General features: G+C 37.1%; 1 protein-coding gene across 1 annotated transcript in view; it reads right to left on the bottom strand.

Annotated features, from left to right (window-relative positions):
- The window catches only part of CHST9 (carbohydrate sulfotransferase 9), a 278082-nt gene extending 260072 nt beyond the window's left edge, over positions 1 to 18010 (bottom strand). The window contains exon 1 of the mRNA XM_030810619.1: positions 17831 to 18010. The gene's annotated coding sequence lies outside the window, so the exon portion shown is untranslated. The remainder of the gene's footprint in view (positions 1 to 17830) is intronic.
- Between the last annotated feature and the right edge of the window lie 295 nt (positions 18011 to 18305).

Genomic DNA, 18305 nt, shown 5'->3' with positions numbered 1-18305 from the left:
CCTTCCATGCCCATCTCCATATCCATCAATTTGTTTTTGCTCTCCACTACATCTGTCATAGAACTTTCTACCTTTCTGATTCTCCAACCTAAAACAAATGGCTCAAGGCCGATGTCCCCAGAAAGTCTTCTTGGAGTTACTCTAGCATACTCTGATGATAACAGCAATACTTCAGTTGTCATTCATCAAATATATTTTGAGGACCTATTATTACACAGGCAGTGTTTAGGTATTGGGATACAAAAGTGAGCAGGAGAAAAGAAAGAAGTTATAACAAATTGAACATATGATTATAAAGTGTGACAAGTGCTAGAATCAAGGGGTAAGGTAGAGAATGTTGGGTAAAGGGCACAGGAGACCTCTTTGGACATTTTGGTCAGAGGAAGTATCTTTAAGAAGGTGATATCTAAGCTGCGATCTAAAGTATGGGAAGGATATAATCACGCACAAAGTTGTAGTGAAGGAAGAGAAGTTTCCAAATAGTGAATCCCCTATGAAAATGCTCTGAAACAGAAAAGAACTTAACACATCCTAAGAACTGAAGTAAGACAGTATGGCTGGAGCTTGATGAATGAAAGCAAAGTGGTCAAGAATGAGCTTAGAAAGATAGGCAAAAAGCCTATCAAGTCCTTGAAGGCAATTCTAAAGGGAAACGGATAGGCATTGAAATGGTTATAATCAGAGGAGTGAAAAGATTATACCTATTTTTTTTTTTTTTTTTTTTTGAGTTGGAGTCTCGCTCTGTCACCCAGGCTGGAGTGCAGTGGCGCGATCTTGGCTCACTGCAAGCTCCGCCTCCCGGGTTCATGCCATTCTTCTGCCTCAGCCTCTCAAGTAGCTGGGACTACAGGCACCCGCCACCAAGCCTGGTAATTTTTTTTTTTTTTTTTTTTTTTGGTATTTTTAGTAGAGATGGGGTTTCACTGTGTTAGCCAGGATGGTCTCGATCCCCTGACCTCGTGATCCGCCCGCCTTGGCCTCCCAAAGTGCTGGGATTACAAGTGTGAGCCACCATGCCTGGCCTATACCTATGTTTTATAATCATTCCTGTTGCTGTAGGAGGAATACACTGAGAAACAAAGAAGCTAATTAGGAAGGAGGCTATTATAATCTGCAAATACAGATAATGCTGATGACCTGGGCAAGGTAATACCACTAGAGATAAAAAGAAGTGACAGAATTTGAAATTATTTTTTGAGATGACATTTATGATATAGGGAAATTTTTGAAGGAGTAAATCAAGAGGTCAGTTTTGATCTTGTTTAATTTTAGATATTAATGAGAAAACCAAGTAGAGGTATCATGTAGGCAGTTGAATATGTAAGACAAGGTCTCTGTGGTAGATAGAATTATGACAGAAACCTGAATAGTCCTCTATAATCCCCTCCTCTTGAATGCAAACAAGACCTGTAATTCACTTCTAATGTATAGCACATGAAAAAAGGTAAAGAAATTTTACAGAAATAATTAATGTTCTTAATAAGTTGACTTTGAGTCAATGTAAAGGGAGATTACCCTGGGTGAGGCTGACCTAACCAGTTTAGCCTGTTCAAAGAGGGTCCAGGACTTCCCTGAAGTTAGAAATATCTCCTGCTGGCCTTGAAGAAGCAAAAAACTACATTTTGAACTTCCTATGGAGAGGGGTGTCCTCTAGGAGTTGAGGCCATCAGTCCTATAGCTGCAAAACACAGAATTCTGCCCACAAGTTCAAGCTTGGAAGATGACTCTGAGTTTCGGATGAGAATAAAACCCAGTCAATAGCTTGACTGTAGGCTTGTGATATTCTCAGCAGAGAATCCACTTAAGTTGTTCCCATACTGTTAACTCATAGAAACTGACATGACATATGTATGTCGTTTCAAGCCACTAAATTTACAGTAATTTATCACACAGCAATAGAAAACTAATACAAGCTCACAGGAGAGGTCTAGGCTGAATACATAAATTTAGAAGTCATAAGCAGATAGATGATCACTACACTTTGATTACAAAATTAAATTTACTAGAAATATAATTCTAAACTTATATGCACCTAATAGCATGGCATCAAAAAATATACGGCAAAAATTGATAGAACTATAAGAAATGGATAAATCCATCGTCAGCATTTTTAAATATACTTCTTTCAGTATTTGATAGAACATTCAGACAAAATTAGCAAGAAAATAAGAATATTTGAATAACAGACTTAAAAACTCTGTGTAATGGACACACATAGTATACTATTTCCAAAATGGAGAAAACATATATTCTTTTTTTTTTTTTTTTTGAGACAGAGTCTCACTCATCGCCCAGGCTGGAGTGCCGTGGCGCAATCTCGGCTCACTGCAAGCTCTACCTCCCAGGTTCATGCCATTCTCCTGCCTCAGCCTCCCGAGTAGCTGGGACTACAGGCTCCCGCCACCATGCTGGCTAATTTTTTTTGTATGTTTAGTAGAGATGGGGTTTCACTGTGTTAGCCAGGATGGTCTCGATCTCCTAACCTCGTGATCCTCCCACCTTGGCCTCCCAAAGTGCTGGGATTACAGGCTTGAGCCACCGCGCCCAGACAGAAAACATATATTCTTTTAAGCAGCAAGAAGCAAAACCAAGCCAAGCAACATATATCAGCAGTATGAGTCCATTTTTATAAAAGTCAAAGACAGTTACCTAAACAAGATTTGCTTGAGGCAGGTACATATGCAAAACAGGGGAATCCTTAACACAAAAATCAGGAGGCTGGTTACCTCTTGAAGAGAGAGAATGAGAGGAGAACACAGAAGGTATGCTGAGACAATGCTAAATTCCCTTTTATTTTCCTTATTCTATTTCCCCCTTGCAACAGGTGGGATATGAGCAGAAGTCATACGCACATCTTCAAGGCCTGGTCCCTTAAAACATCCTATAATATTCTCACATTATCTCTCTTTCTTTCATCTGCAGAGGAACCAGGGGATGACTTTGAGGCAGTGAAAGGTGGCAGAAGTGCTAAATGGAAGTAACCCAGATCCCTGAATGACTTCATGGAGCAGAATTTCTCCACTGATCCTCATGGAATTGTGTCATCAATGTGAAACAGGCCTTTATCATATCAAATGCCTGAGATATTTGGTTGGTCAAATCTCCCCTGCTTAAGCAGTTAATCTCTCCTGACAAAAGTAGGACACTTCAAAGATACTGGAAAAATTCTTTCCCTTTAGCGTGATAGTGAATACATGGCTATTTATCTTTTATTATTCTTTAAATTGTCAATATATGTAATTTTACTTTAAACATTAAATAAAATATTTAATGCAAAAAAGTGGCAACTAGAACTCTGAAACTTCTGCTATTGAAGAAGTAAAGGTTTTTTTATTCTACCTCCTTTTTTTGAAAAAAGGAAACAAAAATACCAAGTATAAAAACCACTAACTGTCAAGCATACCTGCTAAATTGTGTAAAATCTAGAGGAAAAAGAGAAGAGAACAAGAATCGACACATCTATCCTCAAACCTTGAGCTGGATATAGATTTTTGTACAAATAATATCAGTCCCAAAAGGCTGTCCAGCAAATCTTACTGGAACAGTGGGACATAAATAGGTTATAAGGAAGGTGTATGTTTTCCTACTGAAACTCAGAATAATTGGGGACATCAGGCTGAAGAAAATAGCACACTCTCCTACCATTTTTATTAGCTATGTAGTGGTCTCCCAGATGAGGGTACTGTGGAAGAAAAGAGAAAAAAAGGCCATGACTACAAAATGACAACACAGTGTTAGGGGCTTTGCATGTTTCCAACTTCAGGGTAAGTGAAATAAACTTGGTGACAGAGCATATTCTAAACAAGACCCACACTGGAGCTGTAGGCTCCCCGTGTACAACACCTCCTGCCATTCCACATCATTAGTCCCCTTCAAGAATGGAAAACAATCAACAAATGGCTTATGGACTAGAGGCGCAGGCAAGAGGAAAGGGTGGGCATGGGGAGGACATGGATTAGGCACAAAAGAATGCAGGAGGTAGCATTACATGAATCCTCCTTGAAGAAACTCCTTGATCATGAAATCTATTTATTCACAAAATAAACTAAAATAACTCGGAGAGGAGTGAAAAGACTGGTTTTGTGCACTGATTACATTTAAATAGGAAAATATGAAACATAATATAATAAAAGTGTAACCAAAATCTAAAATGAGGAAAGGAAATTGAAAGATTCTATATTTCATTTTTATTTTCCTAGTATACAGTAAAACTGACTTGGTGGGGAGGGTACAGTCCTATGAAGTATTGTAAATGTACAAGGTTTATAAAAAGAATGTGGTTGTTTTACATTTTACTTTACCACGAAAGTTTTTTTTCTAAACTGGTCAGTAAATACCATAAAAGGCAAAACAAAAAACAAAACAGTTAATCATTGAGTTCTACATGCAATATCAGGAATACTTCTCAGGTAATCATTAGGTATTTATTTATTTCCAATAATTATGATTTTCAATGTAATTTTGCTCACTTCTGAAGACAGGTTTTATAGTTCTACTTTGCTATTTCTTCTGTGATTGCAATGTTTTAATACATGCACAAATAAAACAGCTTCACTCTCCATTGTTTTACTTGTCCTTTCTGAGACTTTAGGTAAAATGACCTATTAAATATCATGAATGAAAAATGGTTATGTACTTGGTCTAGAGGTCTGCATTCTGTTTGCAGGGAATTCAAATATACTTATAATATCTAGAATTATTCCTCAAGGCACAGTCTTTTACATGGATTTATTATCAAAAGATTCCATTTGTGCAAAGTCTTATTATCATATTTGTATATTCAATAAACTTAGAGTACAAATAGCTTCCAGCTAATAATTACCTCCACAAATTTCTTTCATAGCTGTTTTCTTTTAATGTCAAATTCTGTATGGAAGTCCACGTTTCATACTGCTATAAATTCAAACAACTTTTAACTTATGTTATTCATGGTCTTGGAACTTTTAAAAAATATCTGAAATAAAAATGTATTAACAGTTTAATAAGATAACTAAATGCAATTTTACCCAGTTTTCTTGGGTGTCGAAATTCTTAGCGGTATGAGTGTCCTTTGTCTTACCACTGATGTAAGTATGAGTAGCATGGGAGTGGGAGGGGGATAGGGGTATGAGAGCAAAGCTATTATATTATTACCTTTATTTTAAGATAATCAGTACTTCTTAAGAACATGCTCCATCTCCACAACAATTTATTACTATTTTCTTCTTATTAAAACAATATCAAGTTTAAACTGATTACTAATATTTGTCTTAATATAAGCTGAAGAAGAAGTGTAATTTTCTTACTAAGGAGATTCCATCATACTGAATTTGAATCTCAAGATAGTGTAGGCTAGCAGTATCAAGAGACCAGTTCTTTCTGATTTTTTCAGAAACTCAAAACTCTCCCTCTTTGCTATTATTTATAATAATTTATCAACTTACTATATGAAATATGAGGGGAAATAACTATCCATATTCTTATCTTTGGTTTATTATATTGTACATTAAGATACATGATATAGTGTACGTTAAGATATAGGAAGAACTACATGTTTTCTTTTTATCATATACCAAAAGGCACCACTCTACTTGCTCTGATTAAGTTACCACACATATCTGAAGGAGCCCTAAATATTATCTTAGTACCATGCAAAGTATTCCTACAGGGACCTGATTAGAAATATTATATCATATGCTTTTACAGTATGAGGAATATTTTAAACATTTATTTTGAAGTTAAAATTTTCCTGAAGAAATAAATTTTTATTTACAAATTTATAAATATTTTTATTTAAACTCATTTACTTTGTGCCTCTCATAGAACCTGCGCTTGATGGATATTTGTTGACTAAATCGAGAGCTTTGTGTTTTGATATTTGTATACCTGTGTTATTGGGCTGTAAGTATCTGCTTCTAATATATTAGCACTAACAGTGCTTGCCAGTCTTCCTGAAGTTGCAGAGTTGAGAATCACACAGGATCCTAAATCTCACTGTAGCCCTGGCCAGATCTATTCTACACTGAAACTGAATTCTGCTAGGTTGTAGACATTTGAGTGAAAATCATCGGTAATCTCATACTCTGTTTCGTAGGTGAGCACCAATGTTTAGGAAAGACATGGAAGAATAAAACACATATTGCCATAGATGACTCATTTCCCTTTAAAATTTCTCATGTCTAAAAGTTCTCATATATAACTGGAAAAATGAAAAAAATTATTTTATCTAATACATACTGATATTATCATATTATGTATTGTCTCCTATATTGCCTGAAACATATTCTTCTAAGGATAACTTTTTCTTTAGTGTTTATATATAAATTATGGAATTATTATAGAATGTTGAATGAAGATATTTAGATACTTTGGACACTCTGTTAATTAAACAGCTTTCAAACATTTAAGCTCACTTCAATATATAAAAATTATTTTATCCTTTGGATAGCTAACTTAAAGTCATAGGATATTTTTTCTAATTTTTATTTTGAAAAATGTCTAGCCTACAGAAAATTAGCAATATAATGAGTGGTATATAATCTCTTTATCTAGATGTAAAAATTATTAACATTTTGCCATAATTATTTGCCTATTTCTCCCTTTCTTACACTTAAAACATTTCTTTTCGCTGAACCATTTGAAAGTTGCAGATATGAGATTTCACTTCTAAATACTTTCAAATATATCCTCTCCCTAAAGACACATTCTTCCATATAACCCCAATATGATGATCACACTCAAGAAATTGAATGAGGATGTAATACTGTTATATGAGCTATAGCCCAAATTCACATTCCTTCCATTGTCCCAATATTATCCTTTATAGATTTTTTTCATCCAGAATCTAATCAAGAAGGATGGATGTCTTGCAATTAGTTGCCAGGTCTCCTAGTCTCCTTTAATCCTGAACAATAGTTCAGGCTTTTTTTGTTAATCACACTGACATTTTTAAAGTGTCCAGGTTAGTTGTAGTGAAGAAAATCTACCAGTTTAGATTTGCCTGATTGTTTGTTTCCTCATGACTAGACTCAGGTTAAACATTTTTAGCAGAATACTTCAGAAGAGACTTTTGTGTCATTCTTCACGTATCATAAAAAAAATACATGATTTCAGTTTGTACTACTTCTAGTGATGTCAAGTCTGATCATTTCATTAGCTGGTATCTGTCAGACACCAACCATAAAGGGATGTCCCCCCTTTTCAATTAATAAGCAATCTGTGGGGTGACACGTAGAGATAATGTGAATATCCTGTCCCCATCAACCATTCACCCAATGGCGGATGACTTTTTTATTATTCTTCTTATGGTGGTTGCAAAAATGTGGCTCTATTATTTCTTTTTCATTATTAGCTTGTATTCTTCAGTGAAACAGAGCCTTTCCTTCTCTCTACCCAATCTGTGCATTCACACACTCTGGGTTCATGGATACTTTTCTTAGTCAATGTGCTCTAATCCATTTCATACATTATTATTCTTTATGTACAAAAGATCCCAAATTTGGCCAGGGAGAGTCTTTCAAATCTGGCTATGTTCTTCTGATGTGCCCTCATTTGTTTTTGAGCAATTCCTTGCTTTCTGGGAAAAAATGTTCAAGAGTTTCCCCTAAACTAGTTGAACTAAAGCAAGAAGCCTTTAAATAAAAACAGTGCTAACCCAACTCAGTTTAATGCAGCATTTTGAATTTAGTCACGAATGTTAGCATAGTATCTAAAACATAGTAAGTGCCCGTCAGTATGATATATGTCTTCCTTAACTATTTTATACCTTGTTTGAATCTTTTATGCAATTCTTAAAAATATAAACCTTTAATTTATAACATAGACTTTTATATTACTTTTTCAATTTCACATATTATTTTCTTATTTTAATTTTTGTTCTCCTTTATCTTCCTTATTTTCATATGGGGGCCATATGAATAGGTAATTTTCAGAGGATTTTCGTTTTCTTCAATGTGGTGAAATCTTAGACCACTTCTTAATGCCAGAATGTATACAAACAGCAGAGCATAAAACCCCCATAAAGTGAAGCCTTTTAAAATTCCTGAAATTATCAAGGGATTCCATATGTCACAGGAAGTAATATAAAGGCATGCCTGGGCATTTATTTATTTTGGGGGGTGTAAGAAATTCAACAGACCTGCCTTACTTTCTAAATAAATGTAGCACCACCCAAACCACATGTAAATTATGGAGAAGAAAGAGAAATAGAAGAACAAGGAGTATGATATTTCGAGAGGTCACAAAGAAAAAAGTGGGGAATCAGAGCTTACAAGCTTTCTTTTATTTACTTATTTATGTATTTTTTATTAGAATGTGAGGGTGGCTATGTGCGTGTGTTTGCATGTGGTACATGTGTACAACTTTGTACATGTGGAGTTAGAGATGTTCACTCAACATTTATTCAACAAATATATTTATTATACTTCCTCTCTGAAGCAGGCGTTGTATTTGTTAGGAATACAAGGACCATCAAAACCAGATGGATCCCTATCTTAGTGGTTAATTAAATAATTATACAAATAAATGTGAATTTGCAACTCTTCTAAGCACAATGGATACAGATACATAAATGTTTATGTACTTATATGTATTTTATAAAGGTATTTAATTCAATTTAGGGGTAAGAGATGGTTCATTTGAGGAAGTGACATTTGAGTTGATATTTTCAAAGTGTTAACTAAGAGTTAACTAGGGAATGCTTGAGTTTGTGTTTTTAGGGGATGGGGGGATGGGAGAGAGCTGGAATGTTAAGGCAGCTTGAAGAAAGCCAGCCAGCTGAAGCTGAGGGAAGAATGGGAGCATCCAAAGAGATAAAAGTGGAGGAGACTGTCCTTGCTGGGCTACAAAAATCAGGTGCTGAGTTTTGGTCTTTATCTTAAGCAAAGCAATGGTAATTCATTTAAGTGTTATCAGTGGTTGGAAGGTGATAGTTATCATATTTGCATTTTGAATGCAAATATAATATCTGGTATCCCATTGGAGGATGAATTTGGGGTGGGGTACAAGGCCAGGAGATCAGTCACAGAGACGTTGTTTTCTACACAAAGGATGGTGAATGCTTACACTTGTGTGATGGCAGAGGCAGATTTTTGTAATTAATTTTGGAGGTCAAAATCAAAGCCTTGGTAATGGAATTGAAGGAGAAGTAATGTCAAGATTAAAACCAGATTGGACTATGGGAACCCTGCACCTTTGGGGTGAGATGAGCAGAGATCAGGAGTTTGATTTTGACATGTTTCATTTGATGTTTCCTTAAGATAGACAAGAAGAAATGCCAGGTATATGAGCTGTATCTACAAGTGGGCAATGTAGAGGGACTTTCTGGGCTGTGATTATGTTTTGTAGAGTGCTCTGCATTAAATATATATCAATAATCTCAAGGCATTCTTACTGGATAGTACTTGGTATATGTGTGTTGAGAAACCCCAAGGTGAATCAAAGGTCTGAGGTATTGGATGAACAAGCTCTGGTACCTGGGATTTCAGTGATTTTCAAATTCATTTCTATTCTAAATGCTGTTCTAATTTCCTGATCTGCAAAATCTGAAAAAATGACTTTGCTAGACTTTTAGCAAGTAGCAAGTGGTGTATTTATAGGCTGAAGTTACAAAAGTGATCATGCAAGAGGAGGATTAGTATTTAAATTATTTAACAATCAGCACAATTTGGACTCTAGCTACAAATAACCAGTAAGACTATACCAGTGCATCTAGCTGAATGCCAGCCCTGCTGGAGTAACAAAATCTCATTCTCTGATAAGAAAAATTCCTAATAGAAAATAGAGTGCAAATGTTAGAAGGTAAAATGGTGTTGATAGTTACTGCTTTTTGTCCAAAAAATGTCACTAAGACCTAAGCATTTTTTTAATAACTTGAGAAATCGATCTTTTGGGGAAAAAAATTACCCTCCTTCTAATTGACTGTTCAAAGAATCCTGTAAAAAAACTAAATTAATTTAGATGATCATTTCTTTAAAACTGTGCCTATTTAATTTTAAAATGTATTCATTAAAGTATATAATCAACATCATTATTTTACCTAAATCCTTACAGATTATATTTCCTTAAAGTAAGCTAGACCTATAGGTCACCACTTTAATTCCATCTGTGAAAAGAAAAAAAAAAGAAAGAAAACAATAGAAATGACCACAAAACTAAGTGGAATTTTGGGCTTCTTGGTACTGAAATTAATGGAAAAGGAAGTAACACATTCTTCATTTCAATCCACAGTGTCGTCTTACTTGGTTTTCCCATTTTCACATATATCTAGTAGAGGCTTCTGAAATTTCTTTTACCACAGTAGCTGGGTATATTTTTCCTTTTCTTAACCATATTCTTTAGTGTTATAGAGTTCAGTTTAGGGTAGCATTGAAGTACTATAGTAAAAGGAGGCACTCTGAACAATGGGAGTGGAATGTGTCCTATTTGTTTACTCTGACAAAGAAGGTTTTCTCTTGTATAGCAGAGTTAACAGTACAAAGAGGAAGGAGGGTTTTACTTTCACAATCTTTCCCTCTATTCCATACAAAAATAAAAAGCAGAATAAAAGGCAGATATTCCAATAAAATTTCACTGCCTATATAGATCTTTGTGCTGTTCAAATGAAAGAAACACCTTATTTTCTTTATCGCCTCCCCAATCCAACAACTTCCATTTCATCTTCTCTGAATCCCCATTGCACCACTATACTCGCATTAGAAATTGTAACAAAAGTAGACCAAATAAAGTTAGGGGTCAGTCTGAGGTTGAATGTTGGGCCATTCAACAGACCAAGAAGCTTCCAGTAAGAATGAACAATACACAGAAAACAATCATAGATCAAATTGTGTTCTGTACAATTGCTGCATCCTCTTTGTAGGAAAAGCTGCCTCTCTTGATTGGGTAAAACATGCCCTTCTGTGTAGAGAATTTTGTGATTGTGTCAAAGCAATTGGTTGTTCACACACATGCACACCACACACACATATTATTGACTTCAATCTCAAGTGCTGAGCTTACATTAAAAAGCTTCTTTCTTTAAAAAGAATAAGATATACAATGGTCTAAAAACATGTAACGTGGACCCTGACTGGGAAGTAATCTAAGAAAAAATATCTCACAATTTGATACATTCAGGATGTTGTAGCCAATACTCAAATGACATTTCATATTAACTCTTCATTTTCAAGAGTAGATCTTAAGTTACGTCCAGTAGACAGAAGTAAGAAAGTTTGAACTTCACTCTCAATTTCCTCCTTGCTTCTGGGATCCTACACCCTCCTGTATGTTGTATATATGAGTAATCTTCAAAACCCTCTAATCTCTCTGCAAATACTGTATATTGCACAAAGAGAAGAGATGTTGGTGTGCTTTTAGGATGTCAACAGTGCACAGGTTAAATACCTCTGAAACAGACAAAATTGACCACACCCCTTCCCCTCAACTTCTAATATGCTAGCACAGGATGCATCTATCACAAGCAATATAACAAAATTCTAATACAGCAGTTTATTCGGGTTGGTAATAGCTTTTGGGCTTTTACTATAAGCATACTTCATAGCATGTTGTTTTGTTGTATAACTTCCAGTATCGGACTAGTGCAGTTCTTTTTTGCCTAAGCATGTTTCAAGGGCATTAAAAATATAAGCCTTAATAATACCCCCTTTCCTGTTTTTTCAAAGCCTAAAATTATGTGTGTATACATATATGCTTTCATAAATATGCACATATATACATACACATACATGCATACATGTGTGTGATAATGTCTGTCTCTCTCTCTCTCTCTCTCTATATATATATATATATGAAAACTTTCAGTGCTTTATGGAGATATACATTTAAGCAAAATTAAGGCCTAAGACAACTAAAATATTATCCAGCATGTACTTCAGTTTGTCACCACTTATTGTCACCAAAAAAGATAGATTCCTAAGAGAAATAAGGACCAGAAGAAGTGAATTTTTATAAAGGTGACAGTGACAGAAAAAAATTAGAACATGACCCGCTTGAGGGCAGTGAAGTCTGTGGTTCTGGTCCATTACAGCCAGTGGATCAGTGAACAAATGGAATGGTCCTACTTAAAAGAAGTAAAGATAGATAGGTATGGGCACGAAAAATAATCCATGCCTACATAAAAATCTTGGTTATCTAGCTCTATGGCTCTCATAATGGCAAGTAACACCCCTACAGAATATTTTAGGTAGGACTGGGTACGTTCAGGGTTGTCACAAATTATTGGTGGTGGTAGTAGTGGTGTGCTATTGGCTTTTAGTGTATATAGGGGGAGGCAGTCCAATTTAATGAAGAGTTTTTCTAAAAATATTCCATATAAAGTTTATGTGTCCTATTGAACTAAATGTTATGCATATCAAACTGTAGAATCTGGTACATAATTATAATTAAGAATTTTATTTACATTCCCACCAAAAGCCGAGCAATTTACAATAATAGTTTAATTATTTCATGTACTCTATTTTCTAACTCTAGAATTGATAGACTATAATGTTGATAGAAATTAAACTTAAGACCAACTCAGCACCAAATCAGTAATTTTTATTTTCGAAGTATTTTACTTATTGATAATACGGTGAGTAACCTGCATCTCTTGAAATAGAATTCACATTAGTAACAACATGGAAATGTTCCAGAAAGTAATTTTGGGATTTTAGTGGAAGCATATCAATGGTATTTACTCTCTCATTTGCAAAATATCATATTTTAAAATTTTCTCCACTCCAAGAGTCTACATTTGACTTGCCAAATTTTCCCTATACCATTAACTTCCTTCTTCCGGTTTTCATCTACAAATAAGTCTGGGTTGTTAGTATCTCAGCACTAGTTTAAGTCTATCCTCATTCTTTCACTTTTGCGCACTTCTTGCACGGGATGTCTTCTGATGTTTTATTTGTCTTAAATTCAAATTTATTCATCATATATTCATATAAGCACGGACTTTACTGTGTGTCTAGTGAAGTTATCCCCGAACATTAGTAGTGAAATACACATTACTTTTATTTTATTAGTTTTTAAAAATTACAACTATATTCTGTAATTATTTATAAATGACTTTTGAGGATAATAAGGGGGTAACCAAATATTTGTTTTTAAAAAAGAGGACAGAGTCTGAGAGGGTCAAGGATCACAGTCTGGTCCACGATGACTACTCAATGCATGAGAGAAGACAGCAAATCACAAGCCTTCTACATATACCTCTGTACTGCTTCATTCCATGACTATCATGTATTAGTTGATACCGTGATGGCCAGAAAGAGTTAACTCCCCTACCTAACTAATCTAACTTTCTAAGAGGTAGCTGGATGAGGAGTCAGGAGACCCGGTTTCTAGTTTCTGCTCTGCCACTACCAGTGTGACCTTTAGCAGTTCATCATGATCACTGTAGTTCCCCATTATTTCTGCAACTGTAAAATGAGGCACAGGAATAAATTACTTTTAAGGTTCTTTCCAGCTCTATTAAAAAATGCATAATCTTGATCCTAAGACTTAGGCACTGATAAGAAGAAATGGATTCCTTTAATAAATGTATGTAAAATTTATCCTGTGGGTCTCAATTATATTTCCAACCACAATATTTCTTTTAAAATATTCAGTCTAGTTAAGTCTTTAAAAAATGCCATGCCTCATAAAAAAGGAAAATGTTTCCTAAAAAAAAAGCATCCCTACACTTTATGTAGTGAGCATATTTATGATGAGAACATAGTCTCTATTCTGAAGGGTACATCTACTTTTCTATCACCATTCTCCTTACTTCTATAAAAGTTACAGTTCGGCTGTGAATATTTGAAATAAAAATGAACTTATCTGCTTTTCCCATCATATATTTTTGGCAGTTCTAACCTTCCACACAGAGGTTTTCTAAATTCTAACAGTCTACAGAACTAACAATTCAACAAAATCTATGTCCAACTAAAACTGACTATAAACAAGATGTTTAATGCTATGGTATGAATCAGCTTCTTGCTCAAGTAACTCATCTACAACCAATTTTGCCCTAGAGCTTTTGAAAAACACAATAGACATCTGTTAAATTGGCAGTCTTGCTGAACTTCAACTATTTTATCTAGTTTGGTCCACTGTAACAATAATTGAGAGGTTCTCTTTGATGAAATGTGTTTTTGATTTGGAGCATAGGTATAGAGATGGAATGGACCAAACCCCTTACTTAGATGGCTTCTTGCTATTCCTTCTCTTGGAAAGGACATATTAATATATAAGGCCTAGGAATGCCATTTAATGCCAAAGGCATATGTATGCTTTAGGAAAACACTTAAAAATGCAGTGTATTAATAGTAAGATGCATACATTAATACATTCTTATTTGATTTTCAGGAGCAACCTATTATCACTTCTTAAAATATATTAAACACTTCTGTTACATGTAAAGTGGGATTGAATTTCTCAAACTTTGACTATAAGACTTTTATTTTTGCTGGGAACATATCTAATCCTTAACACATATTCATTAAACAGGTATACAATCTGGGAACGTATCTAATCCTTAACACATATTCATTAAACAGGTATACAATCAAGTCTTGCTTATCTTTCTTTGAATTACATATGATTTCCTGCAAAGTTTTCATACTAGGTTTGCTTACTTCTGCCACCCAGCTCGTTTCTGGGCAGTCTGCCCATCTTCCCCGCCTCCCCACAAATGGGTTTTGGTGTTTGAGGTATGAAAGCTCATTTAAAAATTAACCTAAACACAAGAAAATAATCAGAAAGGCAACTTGCCCACAATAACAATGAAAATCTTTTTTAAACCAAACATGCAATACATTCCAAAGACAAACACAAATGACTTTTTAAATAACCATGATTTTACATTATCTTTGCCTCTATTTCTCTTATTAACATGAATAATTCAGAGTATTTACTATACATGGTGAAACTATTTCTCCTCAATAATTCATTTTTAGTATACAGAAAAATAAGATGTAACATGTTCTTATGTAATATCCAATGGTTTTAATTAGACTATATTTTTAAAGGCAACTTTACTTTCAAATTATCAGTAGTTTGGGTTTATTCTGTCCAAAGCCATTCTTTTAAGTTAGGAGAATCTTAACGCTTTCGGGGCAAAGAGCAGTATAGAACAGTGTAGCCGGTGATAATGCTCCAATTTTTCTTGGTTCCTGATAATCTTCAAGTACATATCAATTATTTGCAAAGTGTGAAAAAGATCACCACTATCTTTTTCCTCAAAAAATATGAAAATGCTTTGGGATCTTGCACCCATATTTGAGTGAAAAGAATTTTCCTAATGTGCTGGCTATGCTAAAGGAACAAAGGATTTATTATGTAATGTAATTTTGAATGCTAAAATACCATAATATTGAAGTTCTAATTAGAGCAAACACCCCTGAATGGGAAACCTTTCTTGGATAGGGAACTGAATATCTCAAATCTTGCTTTATTGATGACATCAACCAAACAAAGAGTGTGAATCTATCTGCTGATTACATCCCAACTCATCCAGATTCCCAAATACAAATATAAAGAACACTATACAAGTAAACATGTTGTTCATATTCTATCTCACATCCTATGCTATTCATATGCAATATTGATGTGGGAAACAATGTGTATTTCTTAGGTTTACTGAATTTGGAGTTTGTAACAGTAAGTTAGTCTCTTATTTTGTAAATTCTTCCTTGGAAGATGATACACTCTCCTGGAAACCATACTAAGTTTCTGAAGTCACAGGGCTTTTTAATGCACTTCTTCAGAGCATCAAATGCTACCCTTGTGACCAAGAAGAAAGGAAAAGAAGGTCACCAGGAGGGCCCTGCAGCTGCACTAATTTCTAGCTTCTCTCTGTTAACAAAAAGGTGAGGGGTGGGGGGAAAGCAATCAGATTTTTACTGGAGTATACACCAGCCTTGGCCAAGTGCTTTGAAATTTTTAGAATGTCTTCTTTCATTGAAAATAAAAGAAGCAGAGCTTATAGTGTAATAAGCCAAACACAACAGTTACTGAACTTGAGTCAACATTGGATACCATTACGGCTTTCAGGATAGTCATGGGAATGTATGAAATGAGTAAGTATGTTTTGATACCTGTGAAAATAAAACATTGTGCTGTAAGTGAGTGGGAGAGAACAGATGGTTGGTAATGATTTAAAACATTTATGTTTTTGGACTATCACCAAGCCTCTGTATTAAAAATTATGGTGTTTAGTTAGTACATACCAACGTTTATATGCAAGGTGCTCATTTTTTGGAGGACGGTACTGTAATGAAGGAGATAAAAACCAAATGAGGTAAGAGGAACATTTTTCTCATTTTCTGGGGGCATTCAGTTTGTGCTATTTCTTATTGACTATATGCAATCTAAATGTTTTCCATATGATGAGAGGATTTTAATTTTTCCTCAATTACTGGTCAGCTGTAAGTGCCTAGGAATCATATTCTGTTTGATCGTATGGTGTAGAATTGTAATATTGTTTTGTAAATTTGATTCACATTGATTGAAGCTCTTACACCCTTTGAGCAATAATAAAAAAGTGGTAGTTCAGGGTGCTCTTGCCCATGAAAAACAATAGCATTCACCTTATCCTCACGTTGGTTGGCAGGCATATGGTGTTATGATTAGGTACTGGAATTAGCAGGTGCCAGGCAACTGAATCAGAAGACAGATAAATACTAAATATGGTCACACTGCATTTGGGTGTGTATATGTGAGTTGAAAAGAGGCCCATGTACTTCAAACCGAGAGGAATAATAACAATGTAAATAAAATTGTACAAAGATAGATTAATGCAATTCTGAGGTTAAAGCGAAGAAAAATAAACATTGGTAATACTCTCAATTATCAGAAAAACTGCGAAAAGGGAGTCCTGTTAAGCATCCACGGCGTTTTGATTTGGATCTGATAGCATAATAGGGAGAAAAAAGTCACGCACACACACGTTGTATATTATTCACTTGCCATCGCTTTCAAAACGCTGGGGATTATTCAGGCACAGTATGTTTGTGGGAGGGAGCTGGGGGTGGACCGCAGAGAGAGAAAAAGGAGGAAGGCCTGCAGCTCTAGACTTAGCACCTGTGAACTTAGTTGGAAATAACTCCTGACAGGCATCAACCATAACACCTTCTAACAGAAACATGCTGATAGGCAGGATGTTCAAATGGGGCAGAAGAGGGAGCAGGTAACCCCGTGAAAGTAACAGCAGCAGAAACAAACACACCATTCCTTCTCTCCCCAACCCACTTGCAGCCCCTCCTCATATCGCCCCTCCCAACCCCTCTGCTCTGGCCACGATCGCACCTGGCCTCCCTGTCCCCCTGACTTCCCTCCCACCTCGCCCGCAGCCTGCGCCTGAGCCTGAGCCAGGTCGCGGAGTTTGAGACTGACGCAAAGGAGGCACCCTCGCAGCAGAGATGCTCGTCTTTCTGCCAGACTCGCTGGAGGACCGGACAGACTGGCAGCAGAAACTAAAGACTGTTCCTGCCGTCCTCTTTCCAACTTCTGCCTGCCCCAAGTGGGGTCTGACCCCGGAATCCTGGAGTCCAGGGGGCCCCGCCGGGGCGCAGGAAGGCAGCTCAGGTAGCTGACAAGTTCAGGCGGCCGTCCTTCTCCAGCGCCCCCTCAAAGTCAGGATCCCCTCCCGCTCCCGCCCCCCACCTCCCGTCCTCCGTCCATTGAAGTGAAGGGAAGTGGGTTGGAATACTGGAGGTGGGGGAGATCGAAAAAGGAAGAAGCCTCCCGCGTCCCCAGCGGCGAAGCACCTGGAAAGGTGAGGGAGCACGTCCCCGCCCACCAGAGCCCTCTCCCGGCGCGGGTACCCAGCAGCGCCCCATCATCTGGCCCCTCCAGTGCCCCCAAGCCCCAACCCCAGCCCCAGCGCGGTTACCTCGCGGGCCGCCGCCCGGCGCTTGCAGGTGCTGCTGTTCGAGGAGCGCAGCTTCTGTGGAAACTTCCCCGCGCTCCTGGGCAAACTCCCGCGCACTCCTGGCAGCCGTGAGGTGGCTGGGAGCGGAGCGCAGCGCCGGGAGCGGGGACAGCTCGGAGTCGGGCACTCACCCTGGCCCTGGCCCTGGCCCTCCCGCGTCCGGCCCGGCGGGGGTTGCGGCGCCGCCTCCGCGCCCGTTCCCGCCCGCGCCCGCGCCCCCGCCCGCCCGGGCAGCTCCGCCTCCCTCTTTCTCTCTCCCTCGCCCCCGCTGCCCGCCCTGCCTTCTCCCGCTCTGCCTTTGTGGCTGTCTCGTCCCCTCTTTCCTCTGACTTTCTGGCCTGGCCTCCACTGGCGACTCGCCCTCCCTCCCAGCCCCGCGTACCAGGGCTCAGGTGCCACCCCATGCCCAGCTGAGGAAGTGATTACCTTCGCAGTT

The sequence above is a fragment of the Nomascus leucogenys genome, chromosome 4 (genome assembly GCF_006542625.1).
Source record: "Nomascus leucogenys isolate Asia chromosome 4, Asia_NLE_v1, whole genome shotgun sequence".
NCBI lineage: Eukaryota > Metazoa > Chordata > Mammalia > Primates > Hylobatidae > Nomascus > Nomascus leucogenys.
The sequence above is the reverse complement of the archived record's forward strand: the minus strand, read 5'-3'. Positions and strand labels throughout refer to the sequence as shown.